The sequence below is a fragment of the Amblyomma maculatum genome, chromosome 8, assembly GCF_055883805.1.
Source record: "Amblyomma maculatum isolate TAMU_Amacu chromosome 8, ASM5588380v1, whole genome shotgun sequence".
In the NCBI taxonomy this organism is placed as follows: domain Eukaryota; kingdom Metazoa; phylum Arthropoda; class Arachnida; order Ixodida; family Ixodidae; genus Amblyomma; species Amblyomma maculatum.
The window spans coordinates 106,693,021-106,717,290 of record NC_139351.1 but is presented as its reverse complement, the minus strand read 5'-3'; the positions used below and the strand labels follow the sequence as shown (position 1 = coordinate 106,717,290).

The 24,270-nt window shown below is 48.5% G+C and overlaps 2 protein-coding genes across 2 annotated transcripts in view; one reads left to right on the top strand and one right to left on the bottom strand.

The window, feature by feature from the left end:
- Positions 1–24,270, bottom strand: part of LOC146182137 (uncharacterized) — a 168,257-nt gene that overhangs the window by 64,774 nt on the left and 79,213 nt on the right. The window lies entirely within an intron of this gene.
- LOC146182133 (uncharacterized) overlaps positions 8,655–24,270 on the top strand; it is a 319,458-nt gene continuing 303,842 nt past the window's right edge. Inside the window, exon 1 of the mRNA XM_084575901.1 lies at positions 8,655–8,720. The gene's annotated coding sequence lies outside the window, so the exon portion shown is untranslated. The remainder of the gene's footprint in view (positions 8,721–24,270) is intronic.

The following is a 24,270-nucleotide window of genomic DNA, read 5'->3' as shown; positions in this document are numbered from 1 at the left end:
GAGGTGACGATTTCTCCGTTATTTTTCCACACAGTTCTGGCTCGCTGTAAATAAGGGTTAGCTCTCCTGAGAGTAACAAAAGGTGTAAGGATCCAGGGTAGAACGAGAGAAAGATGGCTACACAATATGGTACAGGCACTGAACAAGGGTTGAGGGCGAGCTTCTGTTCGCAAGCCAGGCGCCAATGTTTCGACAAGGGGGCTTGTCTGCTCCTGGGCCCCTTGTTCAGTGCTATTTCACAGTAGGTGTAAGGGTCATCTCATAATACGTCCCCATTAATTTCTGCGCCTGCTTAACACGAATTCACATTGTTTACATGTGGAAGTCAAAACGCGTGCTCTCTTTGGACTGTTCGAAACATCTGCACTATATTTCCCGCTACACCCTGTTCATATTAATGAGCGTACATCAGTCGAGCCGTTGTTTACAAGCCTACCCATCATCGGATCATCGTTTCGCTGACGCGCAGGCTAGACGCTCGAAGATAACGACGCCTCGATTCATCGTAACTAGACCGCCGTGCAGGCGATGGCGTTGTCGGGGAACGAGATGCGAGCATTTCCGCGAATCGCCCGGTGAGTAGCGGGCCATCGTGCGAGACACGGCGCGTCCCGCGTTGAGATACGGAGAAAATTGGCCATTGTTCGATCCGAGGAGCGACCCCTCCTCAGACGGCGAGCGTGTCGTCGTCTCGTTCAAAGGGATCTCTCGTGTTAGCATTCTTTTCTCCCCGATTTCGTTTTCCGTTTTGTTGTTATCATTTCTCGGCGGTTATTATTTCTCCTTCCCCGGCGCCTCTAGAAAAACCTCGTTATTCCTTCAGTTACCGGGAGCGGAAAATGCGTGACGTCTCGTCGCTCCAGCTTCAAACGTACGCGCATGCGCGTGTGAGCGCTCACGTGCGTATATATTCGCGCACGTGATGCGGACCGTTAAGTCGTTCGGAGAAGGCGGCTCCGACGTATCTAGGTGCTTTCGCCACGATCGAGTCAGCGTTCCAGTGCGATTTGAAAATAAAAATGGAGTGTGCTTTCTTTTTTCTCTGATCATTTCTAATTGCATTTCATTTCATTTTTTTATTTCTTTGATATTGCTCTTGCGGACACAACGTTACGGATACAGAAGAGGAGGCAAATAAACCACCAGAGAGTCGACCAACACACATGAAAAATCTAGAACTGAAGCAGCGGGAAATTTGGCGCTTTGGTTAGTTACCTTGGAGGGAAATTCAGAGAGTTGACATCGCTAAGCGTAAATAAGTAAGCCAACAAAACATCGCCACAATGGCGTTTGATCTGAATGAATAAAAAAAAAAAAAAAGACTGGAATCGCAGGCGAGTAACCGCTGAAAACTAAATTTTTTTCAACAAAATCGCCTGTTCACATTTGGATATAACTATAGTAAACTCGGAGGCATCTGCATCCAAAACGTTCCTTGTCAGCCAAGTCCTGATGGTTGCTCTGACAATAAAATGAAATAAGGGGGAGGGAAATCGAACGCAAGTCGGTCCTGAAAGCATTTATAAAGAACTACTTGTCTGGTTGCATATGATAACTAAAAAATGAGAGACTCCAACAAAAACGACATTTTTTTTTTTTTTTGTCAAAAAGTCCTTTCTGGCCTACCTTGACAGCTGCCTTAACCTCCGAGTGCTTAAAATCTGCCATTGTATTAGAGGAATGGATACAAGGAAGAAACGAGAGCCTTAATTATAGTTATGGCTAACACCTTGGTGTGTGTGTGTGTGTGTGTGTGTGTGTGTGTGTGTGTGTGTGTGTGTGTGTGTGTGTGTGTGTGTGTGTGTGTGTGTGTGTGTGTGTGTGTGTGTGTGTGTGTGTGTGTGTGTGTGTGTGTGTGTGTGTGTGTGTGTGTGTGTGGTGCGCGCGCGCGCGCGCGTGTGTTCAGTGAACTTGTTAAACCCACTCATCTGAAGTGAGCGCAGTACTCTGTTCCTGTTCCATAACGTGAACGAAACAGCGCACGACGTCCATGTCTTGTTGCCTTCCTGTTGCCCGTCCTCATTTTTTTCAGCGCCGTGTTCCTTCTTCTTTCTTCCCCTAGCTATGAATTACCGACACCACCTTCGCTTTCCGTTTCACTTGCACCAAGCCCTAACTCTGCGGTAGGCGCGGCGGTTCCTCGTGGTTCAGAATGGAAGGTTTATTTTCGCTGAAACTTTGCTCGCGCTTGCGTAGAGAAATGTGTATGTATCTACATACGGTGAGAGATTACGCGAAGGCGTGAGAAAGCGTCACACCACACACAGAGGCGCCACACATCCCAGGTATACTCCAGTTTCTGGCCTTCCCACGCACATGCATATCATCCGTTACACGCTCGCGGACTCCTTTGTGTCGGCCGCTGCGCCCCGCTGACGACGCAGTGGCCACGCGCTCGGTATCACACGTGCGGGCGCGAGCAGAGGTGGCGCGGTCTGCCTGCCTCTGCTCGCATATATACGAAGGCGGTCGGTGATTAAGGCTAAGCGGCCCGGAAGGAGATTCCGGCGTGGGAGGATACGAGAATACCGCCGCTGCGCCATGTCCTTCCTTTCACTTCCGCGGACAGCGCTCGCGTTGTTGTGCCAGTGAAGGAAACGAAATCGCCCTTCAGCGCGGCCCACGCGAGAGTGTCTTCCTTGCGTTTTCTCCACTTGTCTCGGTGACATGCCTATGTGGACATTGCTTAAATTCGATTTCTCTTTTAACTTGTTCAAAAGCGTGCGAGTTAGACTGCATTCCAATTAGATTCTGGAAAAAACTGGAGCTAGTATACATTACTGCACCTTTCTTATCCGATCGTTATGCGCTTTATCACGACCTGGGACCCCTTAGTACTTACGTTGCCTTGATCTGCTCTCCCTACACTACCCTATAAGGTAGGGAGAGCTCTGATCTGCTCTCCTATAGGGTAGTGTAGGGAGAGCAGACCAGGTGTATACACTCTACTGCTATGCCATACCGGGCCTTGATTTGCTCGAACACCTCACCTTATCATGCCCTAATATGTTCTGCATTACAATACTGTATCATATCCTGCATTGCATTACCTTGAAGTTGCCTGTGCGTCCCACCTTATAATAAAGTATCATATATATTCAATTTGATCACATAATGTACGCGACACACGCTGCACAGTTCAGCGGATGAGAATGCTGAAGGTTTCTCAGCAGGCCAAAGCAATTATGAGTGCCGGATATCGTCATCCCTCTTCAGTTAAGTGAGTGAAATATGCCGTTTCCTTTTTTTTTTTTTGCTTGTTTTTTTTTTCTTGTTTTTTTTCCTGCTCTATGAGTGCTTCATTTCGTTTCCCGCTCTATGTGTAGTCAGCAGCGTTCGAATCAGGCTTGAGCGAAATTGGGAGCAGCGCTTCTCGACGCGAAACAATCCGTTCGCAGTAAGGACAAGATGGAAGTGGTGACACGGAAACAGAGCCGTAAAGATCGCTTTTGCAGATGAACGACAGTGAAGGCGGATGGGGCGATAGGGCAGCAGAAATCGCTCTCAAGAAAAGATGGAAGGCGAGCAACTACGAGAAGAAAAAAAAGTTTAGCAAACCAGTACAGTCAACTATTATACTGTTAGAGATGTGTGCGCCATGGTTTGAATGACTGAACGAATTCCCGAGGCTTCGGTCGCTTGGTGTACACTGCGCAACGTTCCGCTTCATGTTCCAGCCATCGTGACGGCGCCTCCACTCTGCCATTGTACGCAGGCCTTCGTGACAGAGCCCCAATCAGAAATGCTGTGTTCGCTGCGCACGTCTTTTGAGGTTAGAAGCGCCTTATTACTGGTCTGTGCGCGCTTGTTCAAAGACACATACACAATCCTAGGTAGCTTTGTCGTACAAAACATCAATTAACTGCAAATTTTGGCAGCAACAAGTACCTATGTTATCTTCACCTTTAGTCCGAATTACAGTGCAGTGCCCGTCAACTTTGAAGTACCATCTTGGAATTGTAATCTTTTTTTTTTTTTTTTCAAAGTTGTTGAACCCTTATCTGCAATACAGTGTGCTCATTTTGCTCCTGTTATAGCATGATAGCCAAAGTGTATCTGTAATTGTTCACTGTTGCTTTATGTGATGCCTTTCCATAGTTTGCATTGGACTTCTTTACTGTCATATACCAAATATTCCTTTGTATTTTTGCTCCCCCCTCCCCCCCCCCTTTATGTAATGCCCCGCCTAAGGCGTTCTTAAGGGAAAATAAACAAACAAATAAATAAATGAGGATGATGATGATGTGTGACCGTGCAGCTTTTCTTTGATTAAATCCCAAGCGGTCCACCAGCCTCATATCAGCGTGTGCTGGCAGTGAGCTTAGTTCGAAACAAACTTGCTTTTTTTTTTTTTTTTTTTTTGACGTTGTTGAACCCTTATCTGCAAGCATTCTCGTTTTCCTCCTGACATACCGTGATGATTGCCACAGTGAATCCAGTTGTTCACTGTTGCGTTATGTAGTTAGTTCCTTTCGAACATTTTCATTCGGCTTCTTCACTGTCATATACCAAATATTCCTACTCTTTGTTTTTTTTTCTTATTTCGCCCCTGTGTATAATACCAAGTCTAGAGGGTCCTCACGGGAAAATAAATGATAAATAAATAAACAAATAAATGATGATGATGATGGTCTATGACCGTGCAGCTTTTCTTTGATTAAATCCCAAGCAGCTGAAAACCGCCAGCCAATCAATATTGGCCTGTACTGGCAACGGAGTGGTCCTGGCCTGATGGTTAGGCCCGTTTAGGCGCTCCATATACCGCTGCATAAGCTATAGCGGCATGCTCTCAAAGAGCATTCTTCGCCTCGCTCGTTTTCCCAGAAGGAGGCGAGGCGTAAAGCGGGCGTTTCCCTTCATGACGCTCGGCTCCATTCTGATTAATACAAGGGCTCCGAGCACAGAGAGCGTCTTCAACCTCGCAAGGCTTCCCCGCCTACGGCGCCTCCGTTTCGCGCTATTCGCGCCTCATATCCATTTAGTTCTTAGTGTTCTTTGTGAAGCGCACTAAGCCGCTGCGTTTTGCACGAGCGGTCGCTTAGTGCGAGGGTTTAGTTAATGACGCACTAATTGCTGCTTAACCACGCGTGAGACAGCTCTCGTCGTGTTACTAGCCTCGCAGATACATTAAACAGAGTGCAACCGAGCGGGACCTGTTGCGTTTTGTTAGTGCAGACAAATTGGACACGGAGATGGTGCTTCGCCGGTTTAAATTGCCGCGAAGCATCTCGTTGCATTCACTTGATCGTGCCGGAGAGAACTGATATAAACAACCTGGATGATTCGCCGTGCCACGTTTAAATATACTCGCCCACCGGGGTTCGCTGAAACACCCGGAACGTGACGTGACCATCCACTGTGTTCGTCGAGAAACTAACGATGTGCAATGGTAGAAGCGAACTATGATTTTGAAAAGTGATATGGCTGTTTGGCGTGGTAATCATTTCATCGGCACGTTTAAGGGAGAACGTGCGAATGAAGCCAACTACTTCGAACTGCACGACGCTTGTGTTGCGGAGTGGTTTGGTGCAGCCTTTGTGGTTGGCGCGATAGAAACGGCGTCACCCGCACCAGCACTTCGGCAAATATGCCGAATTCACCTTGATTACAGAGTTTACGGACCATGAAGTCGAAGAAGCGTGTGTCGGAGAGAACATTCAGTGCTATTTCAAATTTTAACTGGCAAATCGTATTAGATTATTAAGTCCTGTACGCTACGTGAATAAGTACGCTCTGTAAGAGCTACGCACTTAGAATACAAACATGAACCACAATAGCTGACCGGATTTTTTTGTTCCTTAAACGTAACGCCTGGACCAGGGAGAGGACGGAAGCGGTGATTCTGCGATTACATTCATTTTAGGCAGTTTCATAGAAAGTTGCCTTGCAACCTATATCAACGAAACCATGCCCCCCTTGAAAGCAACGGACGTTTTCAAACCGTTGCACCACGGCTACGAACATAAATGAAAAGAACGCTTGTCGAAACAGTGCAATTACAATAAAAACAGTGTTTTGTTGTTGTTTTTTTTTCTACATTTCGTAAACGCAAGGAACGAGGTTAGTCAACGCATCTCAAAATTATCGCTCTATAGATGCGGCCAGAAAAAGGCTCCGATCATTCGGTTCGATCCTATCGGTCTGTTAATCGCTGAATTAATGTAAACTCCGACACTTTACGGTCGTATAGATTACGCCAGTCAGGACCACAACCTCATGCTCTGGCATTTTGTATACCGCTTAATTCGCCAGTTGGCATGAACCGGCGCGTCCTTTTCATATCAGCAACATTCTCACGTATTTCACACATTACGCGCGCAGGCATTCGCTGCTCCCAACTATTCGTCGGGGCCCCAGGCGTGAAGAATAAAGCGGTGAGGTAGAGCCTGGCGAGGGAGGGGTGGGGGTACTAGCGCGCGAGTCCTGCCAAGGCAGGGGAGCTGAAACTGGTGGCTCGCCTACGAGCCCCACTGCAGCTTGAGTGAGTGTTCAGGCAAATGCGGAGGCTGTGTTTTTCTGCGCCCGGCCCTGGTGGTGACTGCTGTTTGGGCCGAGGCCAGCCTTGGAGATGGCCGCGCGGGAGGCTCGGCCGCCCCGTATCGCGACCGGCGATCTGGTCCGATGGCCGAAGCGTCCGGCCTCAGCGCGACGTCCCGCAGGGAAGCAAGCACACTCTCGTCGACGAGAGAGAGAGAGAGAGAGAGAGAGAGATGTCGCGAGAAAGAGAGCGTTATCCGTCCTTGGAGTCTGATTACTACCGCCGCACCGCTGTGGCATGTGTATGTTTGCATGCCTATATACTACGCGAAGGGCGGCTATAACGATCGTCTCTCTAGCGTCCTTCCCTCCCTTTAGCGTAACCTCCCTCCCCCAACCCCGCTTTCGTCTTGCATGCCCGCGAGGGTTGCAGGTGGACTGGACATTGCGTGCGAGCATACAACTTCGTCGATATACACGTTCGGCAAAACATTACAGAGCATTCTTTTGGTGTTCGGAAATTACTCGCGTGTTCCGTAGAGAATATACAGTGGTTGCCTGGGTTCATGTGCGAGCGCACCAGCGGCGTGTGCTAAAATATGTACTACATAACGCGTGAAAAAAGGCCATTTTTATTTTCGTAGCAGAGGTGTGCTCCGTAAAATTACGAGGGACTTCAGCGACTAAAGTAGTGAAAGGCGAAAGCCTATGTGCCGCATTCTGGTACGAAAATGACACGAATTGTAATTAATTGAATAATAAGTGATTGAGTAGGTATTAAGTATTAACAATCAATAATCAATTAATGAATTAATTAGTCAACAATTAATAATTAGTTAAATAGCCGTTAAATATTAATTGATCATTGATTTACGTGTGGCCAATAAGGCACGCATTCGCGCATACTGTGCTGGTGCTCTGTGATTGGTCGAGACCTCTATGACCTCATCCAGCCTCGGCCAATCAGAGCCGCCGCAAAAGCGGGACACATTTTGTCCACGACAGCATGAGCCATTAAAGGCTTTCGCCCTAATATTATGGCCATCACTGTACCTCCGTTCAAGTGTTGAGGAGAGAATGCTGCATTCAACGGCAGTGTTCCAAATTTGTCTGGCGCCTCTGGTGTCGGCCTTTCCAGGAACATTATTTCTACGTTTCGCACTTTAAAATATAGTACGACTCATGCCGGGCGTGCCAGTCCGGTCAACGTACCAATGTTCTCAATTCGCCAAGTTGCGCTCGCGTTGTCTCTTCGCTAGCGTTCCGCTTGTTAGACTGCGCTGATGTTCGGCGCAAACAGCTTCACACTAATTCCAAGCTAGATTGAAACAGGCTATAAGGTCAAACAGTTTTGGACAGCTGTGTGGACAGGCGTCATCGACAGCATTGACCTGTTAAGTCTGAAACGTTATGTTCGGTGGAGGCAAGGTAGTCTTTTACAGAATGGCCAAGACGATTTTACAGAAAGGTGAAGGGCGCTGCCATGTTGGGGCGCTGGGCTGCTCCCGTAGCACTGGAAAGAGTTGACGACACCCCCTTTAACAGCCCAGTCAAACTGCGATTTCTCCGATGGTCGTAAAATGGTATATATAAACAGACATTTTCCCCTTTCTCAATTTAGAAGCGTCGTTCCGCTCCCGATTCGATCGGTGCCTCATCTTGTTAATGGCCTGACAATCTCTTGGCGAGAAGTACCGCGGAAGATGCAGCCGTCATCCCCACCATCATCCTAGAAACAACAAACAGATAATTGGCGGAGACGCGGCCGAAACGCGCGTGAGACCATGTGCCTCAGGAGCGTCCCCAATATTTGTAAACACGACGCCCGTGAGAGAGGCGCGACAGCTTGCCAACATGTCTGGCGCGCAATCCTCGCTTCCAATATTTCTTCTTCCTCCTCCGTCACTCTCTTTCTGAGGGCGTCGCGTCGGAGGCTCGGAACACCTCATCAGGTTGCGTAGCTAGCGAGTGGCCCCGTAGCGTTTGTGAACACGAATCTCGTGGGAGATGAGAGCGACTGTTTGGGAACACGTCTGGCGTACTCGCGGCGTGCCGCGGAGCTACGCAGCTATCCCTCTCACTATGTCTACCCTACTCCTCATCCTTCGTAACCATCCCTTTCTCTTTCTGCAGCTGGCCGTCTGGGGCGGTGGACCTCGTGACGTCGATTTCAACCGCAGCGACGGAGCGCCGATCAAACGACTACGAGACGCTCTCCATCCTCGAAACGGTGCACGTGACAGGTGTGTCCTTTTTGTAGTACCGGTCTCTTCAACGCAACCGGTGGATGCATAGAGGAAGGAAACAGCTTAGGAGAGGCCCTTGCCATTCCCAATGCATTGGAGAAAGTGTGGCGGAAGTGACGTCAAAATTTAGGGTTAGCCAAGTCGGGCCATTAGCAACGGCGACGCGTTGCTATGAAAACTCGGGCCACTAGCAACAGCGTTGCTAAAGGCCCTAGGTACGTGAGCGTCGCGGAGAAAGGGTAAAGGAGGATGAGAGACGTTGCAGCGTCCGGTCGCGGCGTGGCCGCGCCGGCTTCAAAAAAATGACGTCAGGGCCTCTCCTAGGTGGATGCTTCGCTTCCATGCCGCCATCTTGCCCTCGGAACCTGGGTACCGCGTAAGCTGTATGCGAGTAACTCCAGTGATGGCTGTTGTTCGTCGCTGGTGAACTTAGGGTTACAAACTTTGCATGAAATGCCGTTACGAAGGCCGTCAAGGCAGAATGCGGTGTCCCATGAAATGCAAGGATTATATGGTCGTGTCCATGGTGTGTTTTAGGTGCGCAATCAGTCGCACAACGTTTTACCTGCTTGTATAAAACGAGAACACTCCTTGCGTTGCTGCATTTACCTAAGTCTACGAGGGGATGTATTGCGAAGAGCACAAGCGCAGTAATGAGATCAGATGAGGTGGTGGGCCGACGATATTAGGGAGTTTGTGGGGTCTAGCGGCCGCGGACATGTTTAATTGATAATAGACACATTTGTCCTAAGTCAGCCCGATGATGGGCTGCCTACGTAGCATACATGGCAAAATTACTTTTGGAGATGAATTAAATTAAATTACTAATTACTTTGCTGAAAGTTGCAGAAAAGTAATTAAATTACGTTACTCATTACTTCTCCCAAAAAGGAATGCAATTACATTACAATTACTTTTACTGAGTAATTCAATTACTTTTAAATTTACTTTCTAGTTTATATCCATGTAAAAACTAAGTAAACCTAGTAAAAAAACTTGTTCTCCAGACGCGAAGCACACACATTCTTTCGTCTTTCCGCCAAATTCCGTCCCATAGAGCTATTCCTTCCCTCTTTCCTATAGCACTTGCCATTACAAAAACAAGACCAGAGGAAAAACCGGTACAGACCAGACGCACTTCAGTAAAAGTAATTTCGAAAGGAATTAATTACTTTTGCTGCGAAATTAGTTCCAAACGCAATTCATTACATTACTAAATTACCAAACGAAAAACGTTATTACAATACAAATTACCAAAAAGGTAATTAAATTACAGTAATTTCAATACTGTAATTCAATTACTTCCCTGTCTGCTACGTAGCTTGTGCTTCGATGCGATTAAGGCCCCACATACGGTAAGGAAACAGCTCGCCCATCGATATCTCATTACGGATTCAAGTGGAAAGCGATAAACAGCGTTTGACTTCAATTTTTGCATACTCGTCTTTGGAAGAGTCTCGCTAACAGGATATTGGCGACGACCCTTCGGATACAACTATAAAATTCATGCCTATACTTGCTTCCGTGGGTCGAGAGGTCGAGATACATGAAATGGGCACGGTTTGGCACTAAAAATTGACAACACAAGAATAAAAGTTATAAGTATTCTGGCATCGCAATCGCCATCCCCATCACCACCATCATACAGCTAACTTCCACTACGACGTCGTATGGAAGGAGGAGAAATGTACCAGTTTATTGTCGTATCGTATGGTTTGCACTTAGACTATGTTCTGTTCCAGGCTCGACGCTCCGAACTCTCCGCTGCTGTCTCCCTCCGTATCCCCTTTTCTTACAGCAGATCAGAAGCAGAATAACAGCAGATCAGAAGCAGCTGAACACAATTTGCGCACGCGGGCAATCCACCATTTTTCACGATGCGATGCGTGCGTGCATCACACCACGATCAATCCAGTCTGAGGACGCGAGGAATGACCGAGGAAGAGGAATCCCGCGATACATGCGCGGCTGATCTTCGCGTTTTTCACGGCACATAATGTCGACGCCCCTTCGCGGACAAACTTGCATATAACGACACAGTTGATACAGCTCTATCGGGTCCGCTCCTGACCGCCGCTGTAATGACGAGACATAGCAGCACTTGGCTTACACCGATAGCGTCCCACGCTGGACGCTTGGGAGAGGGTTGGAGGACCCCTAAATCAGGAGGCGACTTATGAAGGGCTGCCTTCAGGCTGCGTTTGCGACACTCTCATGGGCATAGCTTGAGCAGGCGGTCCTTGGGGATGTTAGCCGCTGGATAAGCCAAAGATGATAGATAGAATCGAGGATAATAATAACTCTTCGAGAACGGCCTTGACGCATCTAATTTGGCCACTAATTAAAACTTATTTTTTTTATTTCGCCAGCGCCGTATAATGGTAGTCAGATCCCCCTCTCCCTGCCCCAAGAACCCGTCGTCGTGGACGAATTTGTCGTCGATCACGTCGCTAATTTTGGCGCGTTTAAGTGAAGTTGCCGACAGCAGTTTTCGTGAACAGGGAACGTAGTGTGTGCGGAGGGAGAGGGGGTACGGGAATCCTTTAGGACAGGGTTATTTACATTTGGTAATGCGAGGCGAAGACTATGAACGGCGGATATGGCCATAGCAATTAATGTCCTGAAATTCCGCGAACTAAACTAATGCAGTGACTTTTCTTTTTTATTAACGATTAAGACTCAATATTTTTCATAATTTGCCTTGGGTCACCATCAGCACCCGTCGGCAGATATGGCCAGACCAGTTAATTCCTTGAAATTCCGCGAGGTACACACTTCTGCAGTAGTTTTGCTTTTGCTTTTGAACAATTTAGACTCGGTATTTTTGCATAATTTTGCTTGGGTCTCCATCAGCACCCTTTCCTCGGTGCTTGAGTATGGTGCTGGCGAAAAGGGTGCTGAAGTGCGCTTCAAAAGTAATCGCCACCTTGCCACCTATAAGGTGCGCAGGCATATTTTGTGCATACACAGGATGTTTCAACAGGACCCGTTTAGAAAGCGCACATTAACGCTTATGATACTTTCGCAGAGATAAAGATGTTTGAAGGGCATTTTTTGCAAATGCTCCGGCACACGAACCGAGCGATCGTGTTATTAGCGTTTCCGTAAACACGGTAAAGTATCCCGAAGAGCTAGACGAGAAAATTATAGAACAAGACGGCGATAATGATGTTTACACTTCAGGAAGCAGGAAAAGGGTTTGATCAATGCGTGCTACTAAGTGGGCCCTTTTCAGTGTTTTTACACGAATGGCATGGTCACAATGATCCTGGAACGATAAGTTCGAAGTCAGAAGACAGTCACACGATCCCTTGAAGGGCACACGAGAGTTGTTTGTTTGGTTTGTGGCGTTTAACGTCCCAAAGCGACTTAGGCTATGAGAGACGCCGTAGTGGAGGACGCCGGAAATTTTGACCACCTGGGGTTCTTTAGCGTGCACTGACATCGCACAGCACACGGGCGCCTTGCTCTTCGCCTCCATCGAAAAGCGGCCGCCGAGGCCGGGATTCGATCCCGCGTCTTTGGGGACAGTAGTCGAGCGCCGTAACCACTGCGCCACCCCAACGAGAGTTGTCGCAGTTTGTTGCACAAGATAGTTGTTACGGCCATTTTTCGCATCGCCTTAAGGAAGGAAGCGGCCTAGTTCCTCAAAAGTAAATCAGCTGGCTGTGAAACAAGTTTGTGCGGGTCATCTTCACACAGCAATACAGAAGTTGCGAGTAGTATTTAAACGACAAAGGTCCACAAAAGGCATTTGAAAAAAAAAAAAAAAAAAATACGGGCATGTTCCGGCATTGAAAGTCTACATTTACTCTTGCGGATCGAATTACGCATAGTAGACCAGCGTGTTTAGAGTGTTCAGCTAATTGAGTTCATGGGGTGATCCAATTAGTACTTTTTTTTTCTTGCTTCCCCGAAAAAAAAAAAAGAAAGGAAACCTTTTTAACTGCAGCGACTCAGTTCTCACAAATACAGCTCGCCTAGCGAAAAGACTGTCCTCGCGTTGTTGTGATAGCGGTCATCGCCAGCTGAGACCAGCCGTTTACAACCGTAAAAACATAAAAATAAAATAATAATAATAATAAATAAATAAAGCGCGACAACTGTGACTGCTATTAGCGCTTTCCCGGAAAAAAAAAAAAGAAGAAAGGAACCCTTTTAGCTGCAGCGACTCAGTTCTTACAAATATACAGCTCACCTAGCGAAAAGACTGTCCTCGCGTTGTTGTGATAGCGGTCATCGCCAGCTGAGACCAGCCGTTTACAACCGTAAAAAAATAAAATAAAAACAATAATAAATAAATAAAGCGCGACAACTATGACTGCTATCAGCGCTTCGAGCAACTGGAGAAGCCGCGTTCGCAGTAGGCCTCCGAATCTCCTGAGCTAGCACCCGAGCACGAACGACTCTGTTCCCCTTAACTCTCTGCCACTCTAATAGATTTCTCGTTGCGGTCGTCACCGTGTGCGTTATGCTATCTTGTCACCACTAATTTCTTTATCTAAACCTAAGCTAGTACAGGACGTACAATCAGATCGCGCCAGGGCTCTAATTCCTGTCGCCCTCTTTCGATACGCATACGTTTTACACCGATCGTATTCTCTTGGTTTTCATCGCCAGGGTGCCTTCAGTCCATAAACCCTGAGACGATCTGTCGGCATCTCTCTTCGCTCCAGCCTGCGTGCAAACTATTTAACGTCAGCGACGGTATTTTAACCCTACACTTCGGCTCGTAAAGATACGTTTCCAGAAGAGCAGCCTGGAGCACTCCATGGCGAAGGGGTGAGAATAAGGGCGAGGAGGAGAGAAGGCACTGGAATGCAGAACACGTGCAGAGCGGCTCCTCCACGTTGGACCGCGATCGCGGAGTGAGATAAAGTCACCCCATCTGTCTTAATTGTTATCATCCGAGAACATCTGCTTTTATGGAGGCGCCTATGGAGGTTTCCGCCGACCGCCCCAAACCGCTAACAGGTCCTTATAGTTAACCGAACCCTAATTATAGCCCTCCCCCTCCCCACCCCCCCCCCTTTTTTTTTTTTTTTAGCTGTCTGACGATAGCTTGCTCTATTCTTGCTGGTGAGCAGGTGTTGCATTATGTGGGTTTCAATTATAAGGAAACGACTGGTCCCATAGGGCGATCTTGGGACTTCCATGAATGCAGGAAGACTAAGACTGGATTGGAAGGGGTAAGGAACAGCGAAATGTCAATCTCGATGTTAATAATAATAATAATAATAATAATAATAATAATAATAATAATAATAATAATAATAATAATAATAATAATAATAATAATAATAGTTGTAGTAGTAGCATAGTATAGTTGCTTTACTCTCTGCTTTCTGTTCCTGCTTTTCCTAGTAGTTTACCTGCTATGAGCTTATGCTCAGGGAAAGTAGCGTCCGAGAAAGACACAAAGACTTATGATAAATCCTTGGCGTGTCTCAGCGACAAGACAAGCCTTATCAAGACAAGTAAGTTTTGTCATGACGAGGCTTGGTGCGTACGTGCACCTCGGTGTTTCTTTTTTCATGGTTACACAACACGATTTTGCTGCAGTCTCTGATATCACACGAGATCTTATAACTCACCCCGTTTACCGAAGTAATCAGGACACATGGTTTTGTTTGGTTTTTGTGGTTTAACGTCCCAAAAGCGATTCAGGCTGTGAGAGACGCCGTAGTGGAGGACTCCGGAAATTTCGACCACCTGGGGTTCTTTAACGTGCACTGACATCGCACAGCACACGGGCGCCTTGCTTTTCGCCTCCACCGAAAAGCGGCCGCCGAGGCCGGGATTCGATCCCGCGTCCTTGGGAACAGTAGTCGAGTGCCAACCACTGCGCCACCCGGGGGGGGGGGGGGGGGGGGGGGCGTTCAGAACACACGGATATACGATTAATCCGCCCACTGTGCGGCATTCGGACTCAAGCAGTCCGCCTCAGGTCTGCTGAGCTCCGCGTCAGCGTGTAAGCAAGTTCAACGCCGACCGCGAGAAACGTAACATGTCCGACGTCAAGCTGGGCCTGATTCCGCGACGAAGGTATTCCACTTCGTGTCAAACGAACGCTCACCACAGCAACGAGCCTTGCTCTCTGCTTCTTCTTCTTTTTTTTTTTTTACTTAGCGTGTAACCAAAATAAGTTTTACTCATCTATAAAAGTGACAGTAAAGCTGCCGAGACAAACAAGCTCAAACCGTGCTACATGCTCCGCAGTGTATTAAGCGTCCGAATAACTTTCTTTCCTCGTTACTGTTTGCTTTCTTTCTCTGTCTGCGGCTTTTCCGTCAGCTTCCAGCAATGATCCATTAGGCTCGCGCTAGTTTCGAAGAGTCGTTGGCCCGCAAAAAAAGCGTACATCCTAGAATGCGCCCAGCGCGAAGCGAGAGGACGTTCCCACTTTTAGCCGGCACGAACGGCGCGTACCTCTGTGCGCCATTCCCTGTATATTCATATATGCTGGAATAGTCCCCGGTCCGTCTCTCTAAAAAGGTACGGACGGCCACGCGCGTTCTAGCGGTAAAACGTGTCAAAGCAGGGGACCGCCCCGAACTCTTTTTTTATAATCTGGGCCCTCCATCATCTTTGGCGAAGCTGCGGCGGCTTAGAGCGTCTTCGCGTCTGGGCATTTGTTTCACTTTGGCCCATTTGTTTCTCCTCCGCACGCTGTCTCCTCCTCAAGTAGGTAGAGATCGCGAAACCTACAATTATCTTCTTACGGGGAAGAGTGCGAGAAACGAAAATAAGATAGCCGGTCTAAGCGGGGCGGGGAAGGGGGGTGGGGGTGGGGGATATATTTTACGCTTCAAAAGAGCACCGGAGAAGACTGGTCGGCAGAAAGGGTTGAATAAAAATCATCGTGCTTTTATGGCCTACGTGCCCATTTGGGATAGGGAGAAAAATAAAAATTGACATCGACTTTCGAGGCATTCAGCGTTAAGTCGTCGATCGATCCGATACGTAGAGTGCGTGCTGCAAGTAGGTACTTCGATATTCCTACGTTTCTCTACAGTTTGGTCTGCATCGCTCGGTCAAGCCTCGATGAATCAAAACTCCGGTCACGTTCGGGACTCGGCAGCACGGGCTTCCTAGTCCGTTTCTGTCGGTGCTCTGGTGCCTTCGCGGGGTTCTAGTTTTGTATTTTTTAACTCATATTTCCAGCGAACAAATCGGCGTACAAGATAGCGACGCATACAAACGAAGATGTGTTAAGGGGGGGGGGGGGAAGGGGGGGGGGACGCGGTTTGTTTTTGTATACAGAAAACATTGTGACCGAGCCTTTTCGGGTTTTGGACTTCGCAACAACTTTCAAGAGAGACAGTTATCGACATTGTATACGCAGGTACGGCCGCCTGCCGGTCGTCGCTGCCCTTTCGGCTTATCGATGTCTTTGGGAAACAAATGGCCGCATTAGTGTGTACCAGGCTTCATATTTTTGGCTTTGTCGACAGTTTCTGCCCTTCGCATGACAGCCACGATGCCTGATCGTACGGAGCTTATCAGCCGGAGCCTTTGCTGTCCAAGACTTCCAGTTCGAAATTGATGCCTACGATTCTTGTAGCTTGTGTAACTCTGTGTAATGTAGCCATCCGAGGTTGAGAAACAGAAGTGCCACATAAGCATTCCGACTAGATAACCGGTTGATGCTCCCAGGGAAGCGAAGATCAAAACGAACGTTTGTGAACGCGATCAGCAAAAATTAACAAAAATAAAAACGTCTCTTCCTATATCGCTATTTTCTTTCGTGCTAGGAACAAGTTAGCACCAGAAACACTAGCGTTTAGTGGCGGCGTCGGCGAGGCAAACGCGTACGCCGGAAGTGCTACTTGTATTACGGGAGACGCGGGTTAGGATTCCACGTATCTCCTCCATCCGGCCGTGTATTGCCAGTGCAAGCGGCGGCGCACGACTCGGAAAGCTCTCGCGAGTCGAGACGTCATTCCATCCTTTCTTGTTCGTTACTCGGCCACGTACTCCTCCACGTCCGGTCTCGGCTGTCTCATTGTTCACCGGACCGTGCAAACACAGCACGCGTGAGGCACGAGGCAGCGGCACAGTAGACGGAGCAAAACTGACGCGACGATTACGCGCCGAAAAAGCAAAAGAAAAAAAGGCGGGTATTTTTTGGGGAGGGAAAGCAAGAAAGACGCAAAAGGGACGAAGACGATGGTGGCTGGACGCGCTCTGGATGTGAACTGGACAAGAGCCACTCGAAGAGACAAAGGCGAAAGCGGAGCGGAGCCGGGGGCGGGGAGGGGGGGGGGGGGGGGAGAAGGAGGAGGGGAGACGGGGTGGACACTGCGGACGCTTCGGCGAGATGAGAGGGGCGAAAACAAGAGCGTGCGCGTGTCCATCCGGTGGGAGGACCCAAAGAGCTTGCCTGTGCGTCGCTTGCCGAAACTTCGCGGACGTAACCAACCGTGCGCGCCGCGAAACGACGGAAGCCAGGAGGGTTACGCCAGTAGCCGGCTGTGCATTTTCCCCTCCCTTCGCTCTGTTGCCCTCTGCCCGTGAGAGTTGGGCCTCCTCTCCGAGCACGACCCCGCCGAAAGTCGTGATCGCGGCTAAGGAAGACTGGGCAGGGGCAGTATGGAGCAGGGAGCTGAAGCAACTCGAGTTACCATGTTATTTGGCATATGTCTCGCTAAATACTGTGCAGTTCTTAAGGTGATCGCTGCTCTTCCAGGTGGTTGGTCCCCTGGCTGTTAAACACGTGTAGAACGAAGTTTGCTAAGTTCTTACACAGCGTGTTTTTTTGCTTTCAACTCATCTAGCCCTGCCACTGCCCCTGCAAGGCGTATTTTACACGCCGACAAGGCAGGGACGTTCCGCTATGCGATGGTATGTGGCGTATTAAAGCAAAGCAGTACCCATAGGCCGCTTCACTAGAGATGTATGCATATTAAGGTGTAGCATAGCACAATATTAGCTTCAGGTTTACCACTGTGTACTGCCACGCACGGTGCGCCTGCATACTTGTATACATCTTTGTACCTCTTCCCGTGGTGTGCCTCCGGAGGAATTACCTGAATGCAACTCTGTACACACGGCGTGCCTCTGCAGGTGTGCATACTTTGTGTCTCCAGCGGTATACCGAGGTGTTCGCTCCGCACAGAGTTTGCCTCCAGACTTTGGTGCAATCATTCATTGCACCAAAATAATAATAATAAACACAGGCAACAAACACGGGCAGTCAATCAGTGGACAAACGAGGGAAAATTAGAAAAGCCACCGATACTGACTAAACGCATCGGAAAATCTTGCACAATCAGCAGTTTCAGCGATCTCGTGACGCAGGCGGTTCCAATTACTGATAAGGGCGCGGAAAAAAAAAACGAACACTTATAAGCAGACGTGCGAGCAAAAATTTCCTCTTTAAGCGGCGATGTCGCCGCTCGGAGGCGTAACTCGGTGCCTTTAAATATGTATTTTTAGCTAATGGTGTTTTAATATACAGTGCGTCCCGGAGAAATACCAGGCGAGATTGTTCACGGCGCAAAGAGAGGTCCACCCAGTTAATTCGGCGTTTTATATGAGAAATGCTGCTCGGCAATTGGTAAGAACTAGTTACAAAACGAGCAACACGGTTCTGAATAGCTTCTAAACTATTATGGCGTGCCCCGGAAGTGCACATCAGGGTACGTTTAACACAGCTTCCATTCGCTGACATACCTCGACAAATTGCGCGCCTCCGTAAGCACACCGGTGGGCACTTCCACACAGTGCGCTTCCAGACATGTGCAAGGCGCACAGGGCAGGCCTCTTGGAATAATAATAATAATTGTTCTACGGACACCTGAACCGCGCCGTAGGGAAGGAGGAAGGTGGGAGTGAAAGTGGAAAGAAAGAGGAGCCGTAGTGGAGGACTACGGAGTAATTTCGACCACCTGGGAATCTAACGTGCACAGACATCGCACAGCACACGAACGCCTCTCCGCTTCGCCTCCATCGAAACACAGCCGCCGGCGGTCGGGATCGAACCCGGGTACTCAGGCACGGCAGTCGGGCATCTTAACCATTGCACTATTGTGGCGGGGCATACCGCCGCATCTCTTCAGTGTTGTGCGGTTCGTGAAGTGGTACATACTTTTTTCCCCACACAGTACCACTCTAGATTGCAGGCTCAAACTTCTCACTCTACACGCTTTTAAAGGTTATTGGGCGGAGAGAATGAAGCGAGCGAAGTGGTGCCCCTGTAGCTTCCGTTCGCGCTGTGGACTCTACACGCTTTTGAAGGTTACTTGGGCGGAAAGAACGAAGCGAGCGAAGTGGTGCCCCTGTAGCTTCCGTTCGCGCTGTGAACTCTACACGCTTTTAAAGGTTACTTGGGCGAAGAGAACGAAGCGAGCGAAGTGGTGCCCCTGTAGCTTCCGTTCGCGCTGTGGACTCTACACGCTTTTAAAGGTTACTTGGGCGGAGAGAACGGAAGCGAGCGAAGTGGTGGCCCTGTAGCTTCCGTTCGCGCTGTGGACTCTACACGCTTTTAAAAGTTACTTGGGCGGAGAGAACGAAGCGAGCGAAGTGGTGCCCCTGTAGCTTCCGTTCGCGCTGTGGACTCTACACGCTTTTAAAGGTTACTTGGGCGGAGAGAACGAAGCGAGCGAAGTGGTGCCCCTGTAGCTTCCGTTCGCGCTGTGGACTCTACACGCTTTTAAAGGTTACTTGGGCGGAGAGAACGAAGCGAGCGAAGTGGTGCCCCTGTAGCTTCCGTTCGCGCTGTGGACTTCAAGGAGACTGTATTGCTGACTCCCTACTAGCGGCGGAAGGCGCAGCTCCCGGTCGTCGTTCGGAAGCTCTGCTAGCGCGCGCGTGCGCTCACTCTCTCGAGCACGATCTCGGCGGCACGCGAGAACAACGGCGTGCGCGTGTGAATGGCTAATCTGTCCGCCGGCAGCATGAAGGTAGACGGGCTCTCCCCTCCGAATCCCTTCCCAAGTCGTGCCTGGATGCGATCTTTGTTACGACGTCCATACCTACCAGCGCTGATCCTTCTTCTACCACGGCCGTCTCCGGAGCCGACGCTGCGGCGAAGCGTGCAACGCGAGGGCGAGAGTGAGTGCAGCCTCCACGGAAAGGCTATTCGAGAGAATAGTCGGCTTCTGTTGCGGCAGCACTGGCAGAAGGGCTACCGCGCTGCGCGCGGACCGATGTATATTCACCGCTTGCTACTGGAGTTCACGCATCCGTGCAATGGACAAGCGAGGAAAAGAGAGGGCCAGCGATTGTTTTGCAGCTTCCCCCATCTAGCTGGCCGCTGGCCCGATCTAGTTTCTCTTCCTCTGTTCTTTCTTATTTTTGTCGATTATGATTATTATCGTGTTCTTCCTACAAGGCTGTCTCCCTTCTGCCGTGTGCGCGCTTCGCGTCTGGCTTCGTTCTCCTGAAAGGGGCAAAGGCCCGAGTTGCCGTGCTTTCTCCACGGCCTCTTTCTGCTTCTGCCTGGTTAATGTCTACTGTGAAGGCTTGGTTGGCATCGTCCCATCTGATAGTTTGTCATTTTGGCGACAGCAGCGCGTCATCACAAAATGTGCAGCGCTTTAACTCACGCTAGGTTACATACACTGTCAGGGTAGTTTCACAACAGAACGCGTTTATATGCACATGCCCGGTGTTTCAGCGAATAACCGGAATTTTTAAAAACACTTTTTTAAAGAACGAAGACAGCTACTGCGGCAGAAACTCATCTGTTGGCGGACGTCATAAAACCGATAGATAATGTTAATTAGTAAGATTGTTAACTATTTTAATTAGCAAAATATAATTAGTACAGTTGGGCGTTTAGTTGCATATAGATTCGGAGCTGGCGATTAGTAATAGCCATATTCGTCTTTCGAATTTCGCAAACGTGATTACCGTCGGAGCTGTGGCGACTGGCGCGATCAACTTTGGCTACCTCGCACCAAAGAGCGCGCGCTTTCGGAAAACCCGCGCTTTGAGCACTACATACAGCTCCATCTCTCAGTGACGCAAGCATCCCGTCATCATCTCGGCCATTGCCTGCTGCCTGCGTCCACGGTGGCAACGTCGCATATGCGCCACTGACAGACTCAGTGCGTAGTGATTGAGGGCGCGAGGGATTTTCGGAAGCGCGCTTCTTTTGACGCGAGATAGCAAAAATTTATTTGGAGGCACTTAGATATCTCAAGTGCGGGAAGATGAAAGACTTTCCTGCGACTGTTTGCCCCCATTTGGCGCTTTTTCGCTGATTTGCTTCTTCTTCTTTGTCTTTATTTTTTTTTTGCTCCTCTTTTTTATGCTCTTTTTCCAAGTGTGGGTACGGTTATTGCACGATTTTGCCGCATTTTGCACAAATACGACGTCCGTGGTTGTTTTCATGTCTGTACAGTACGTCCTTGGTTATTTGGACGTCTAAATGACGTTTTTTGGCGCTGATTAATTATCTAATCACTCCACATGAACGAAATTTTGCGCGCGCGCGCGCACGCACGCACGCACGCACACACACACACACACACACACACACACACACACACACACACACACACACACACACACACACACACACACACACACACACACACACACACACACACACACACACACGCACACACACACACACACACACACACACACATCTTTTCACCCTCTGCCTCATACAACCGTTCTTTTATTCATCTATCATTTCTCGACAATGCCGGTATGACACACTCCGCGGACGTACAAATCCCGTCCACACTCGTGAGCCTATAAAGGCTATTTTACCTTAAAATTGTTGGCCCACAGTGTCAAGGGTAATCGCGTTTGCGAAATTCTAAAGACGAAAAGGGCTATTATTAATATCGACCGGCTGTTATTATCTAATTGATACTAGACGCTTAAACATAATTATTAAAAGTTATCAGAGTGAGTTTATCAGGTACGCAACTAACATATCATCCGTCTTTTTTTTTCTTTTTTTTTTCTGATGCCTCCCACCACAGGCACAATTTTGCCGCGGAAGCCTCTTTCATATCTCAAACAGCTTAGCTTATTTCCAAAAATTCTGGCTCGCCCTTGCTGAACATCCGGTGTAGTATTATTTTTCCCAGTTGCTGTCTTAGGGCGAACTTCGGTGTGAACTTCGCAAATATTCTGATCTTGGGGGCGTTTAGTGCACTGCTACGTTGGGCAAGACTTCGTCCTTTCATTGCTTGCTGAAGAATCAGAGTTAATGTCTTATTTCGGAGGGTAATGACTTGTTTCGTTGCACTGACTGTGCCTTTATTACGTTAGCCGCTCTTGTTGCCTGTACTCACTTCGTTCACACACAGCAGGGATGTGATTTCACCGGTTTTTCTCAAATTAACTTCTTGTTGGAAGCTCTGCCGCATTCTCGCTTATTTCCCCGGCTTGTCTGGCGTCCCACGCATCGCTGGACACCTTTGCAATTTTGTGTCTGTAGCCGCCCCCTTTTCTTTGCCTCTCTTCGCTCGTTCCCATCGTTTCTTATTCACGCTCTGCTTCTGATGGGTCCTCTGAATGACTGCTGGGCTACGCCTAGCTTGGTACGAAGACCACTAGATGTTCTAAACGTCCGGTGGGCGGCGCTACACTGTTTCGCGCACTATTGAATCTGGCTCAGTTCCTCACCTTCACTTTCACTCTCTGGCGCATTCCCTCACTCGCGCTTCTTCGCTTAAACATTAGACGTGGCTTCCATCGTTGTCTTCGAATAACTCAGTGCCACCATGCGTGCCTAATCTACGCTGGCTGCGAGAGTTAACGCGCTCGGGTGGTCTTTCTTAGCGCGCCATTAGGGGAAACGCGATTCGTTACTGGTTAATTCGCTAACAAGCGCCTCGTTAAATCAGTTAAGGTAGCTGACAACTTTTTTACCGAATTTGAATTTCTGCGCCAGTGAATGAGGTTAGCTAGATACCATGCTGTAGTAGGAGACGTGTTTAAGAAGTTTTTCGAACATGTGCTCGAAAAGCCGCTGACGCTTCCCATAAAACGTGCTCGTACAGATCATAGGCCAGCGACGTCGGGACAGCGTATGTCGTCCTCGCGAGTATGGCTCTGGTAGGTGATAGTTGGCAGGCGCTAACTGCTTGTCTAATTTCCTACCAAATGTTTACCATACAAGCAATACACGGCACGGCCGGGGGCATGCCCGCGAGGTTAACGGGACAGAAAGACACGCAGACATACAATGGCTTTTCGACGCCGTGAACCACCTGCCCTGCTTGTGAAAGATGCTCTTGGCAGCTGTACGCATGAAATAATATAATTAAGTGATACTAATTGTAGAAAATCAGGTGGCATCCATGGCGCGAGATTTAATTGGATGACGTCATCAGGCCCATGTATATATACGCTGCGGAAATGTATGTAATAGGACATATATAGTCATACGCAATGAAGCGTGACGTCCCCTATAGTCACGACTCATAATCCTAGCGATGACTCACATGCATTGCGCACCGTAGCATTACTTCAGCAGTTTACAGTCTTCAGAAGTTTCAGGCTACTCACGGACGTTTTCTTCCATGCCTCTTTCCTTCCTGGAACTCTTCACATTTGTTTGTTTCTTCTCTATTCTTTGTTTCTTTTCTCCTCTTTGTATTTCTTAGAACTGTTTGTTGCAAAGAGGTACTTGTGGTATTTTTTTACTTTTGTGTTTTTATAATATTGTATATATATATATATATATATATATATATATATATATATATATATATATATATATATCATAGATTTGTAGACGAAATGGAGGGCGGGTTTTTCGGCGCCTTGCTATTGAGAACAGCTTGATGTCCCTCCAAAGTTCACGCAGATTAAGGGGAAAATGCCCCTTCTCACTTCCATACAGAACGCACGTGCACCGTCTGGGTACCGAGCTGTTAAGTTGAGTTTCGGTTAGAAAAAAAGTATGGTCGTACAGCTGGCTTGTCAAACTGGCTTGTGCTTTAAGAAGTGCTGACATTTTTGGAGCCGGCAGGCAGCATAACAAAGGTCCGTGGGCCGCTTGCTTTGGATATCTGGTGTAGAGCATGTGCAAACATTGCGCATAGTCATAGCTGCTAGTGATTTATTTGGCCACGGGCTATCGAGTCGTTACGGTTATTACAAGGTTTCGGTATTAGGAGACTTACCCTGCGCTCCATTCGTTTGTTTTGCTGGAAAAAGTATGGCTACGCTCCAGCAAGCGGTATCCTGATATCAATTAGGAACAAATTATGCCAGTGACCCCGTTCTCCACAAGACAAACGCGAAATGCGAAATGGACCGCCCTTAGAGGTCTCTGCAGCAACCTCTCCCTTATTTGTATCCTGGGATCGCAATTAAAGAATTAACGTTTGTTTATTTTGCATGTAAGGCTTTGATGCATAGGTTGCCCTTCGGCTTCCATGCAAGACACGAACCCGTGCAACGCGGGAGGACCGTAGCTATGACGTCACTGCCTCCGCAGCCTTCGACATGCATGGATGCTCCAGTTTGCGCCGTGGCGCCCATCGGAAACTCAGCCGCACGTCCGGGTTCCCGCGCTCACGAGGCTTTTCTCGCGCGGCTGCGGGCGACGTCGTGACTCCCAGCCTCACCG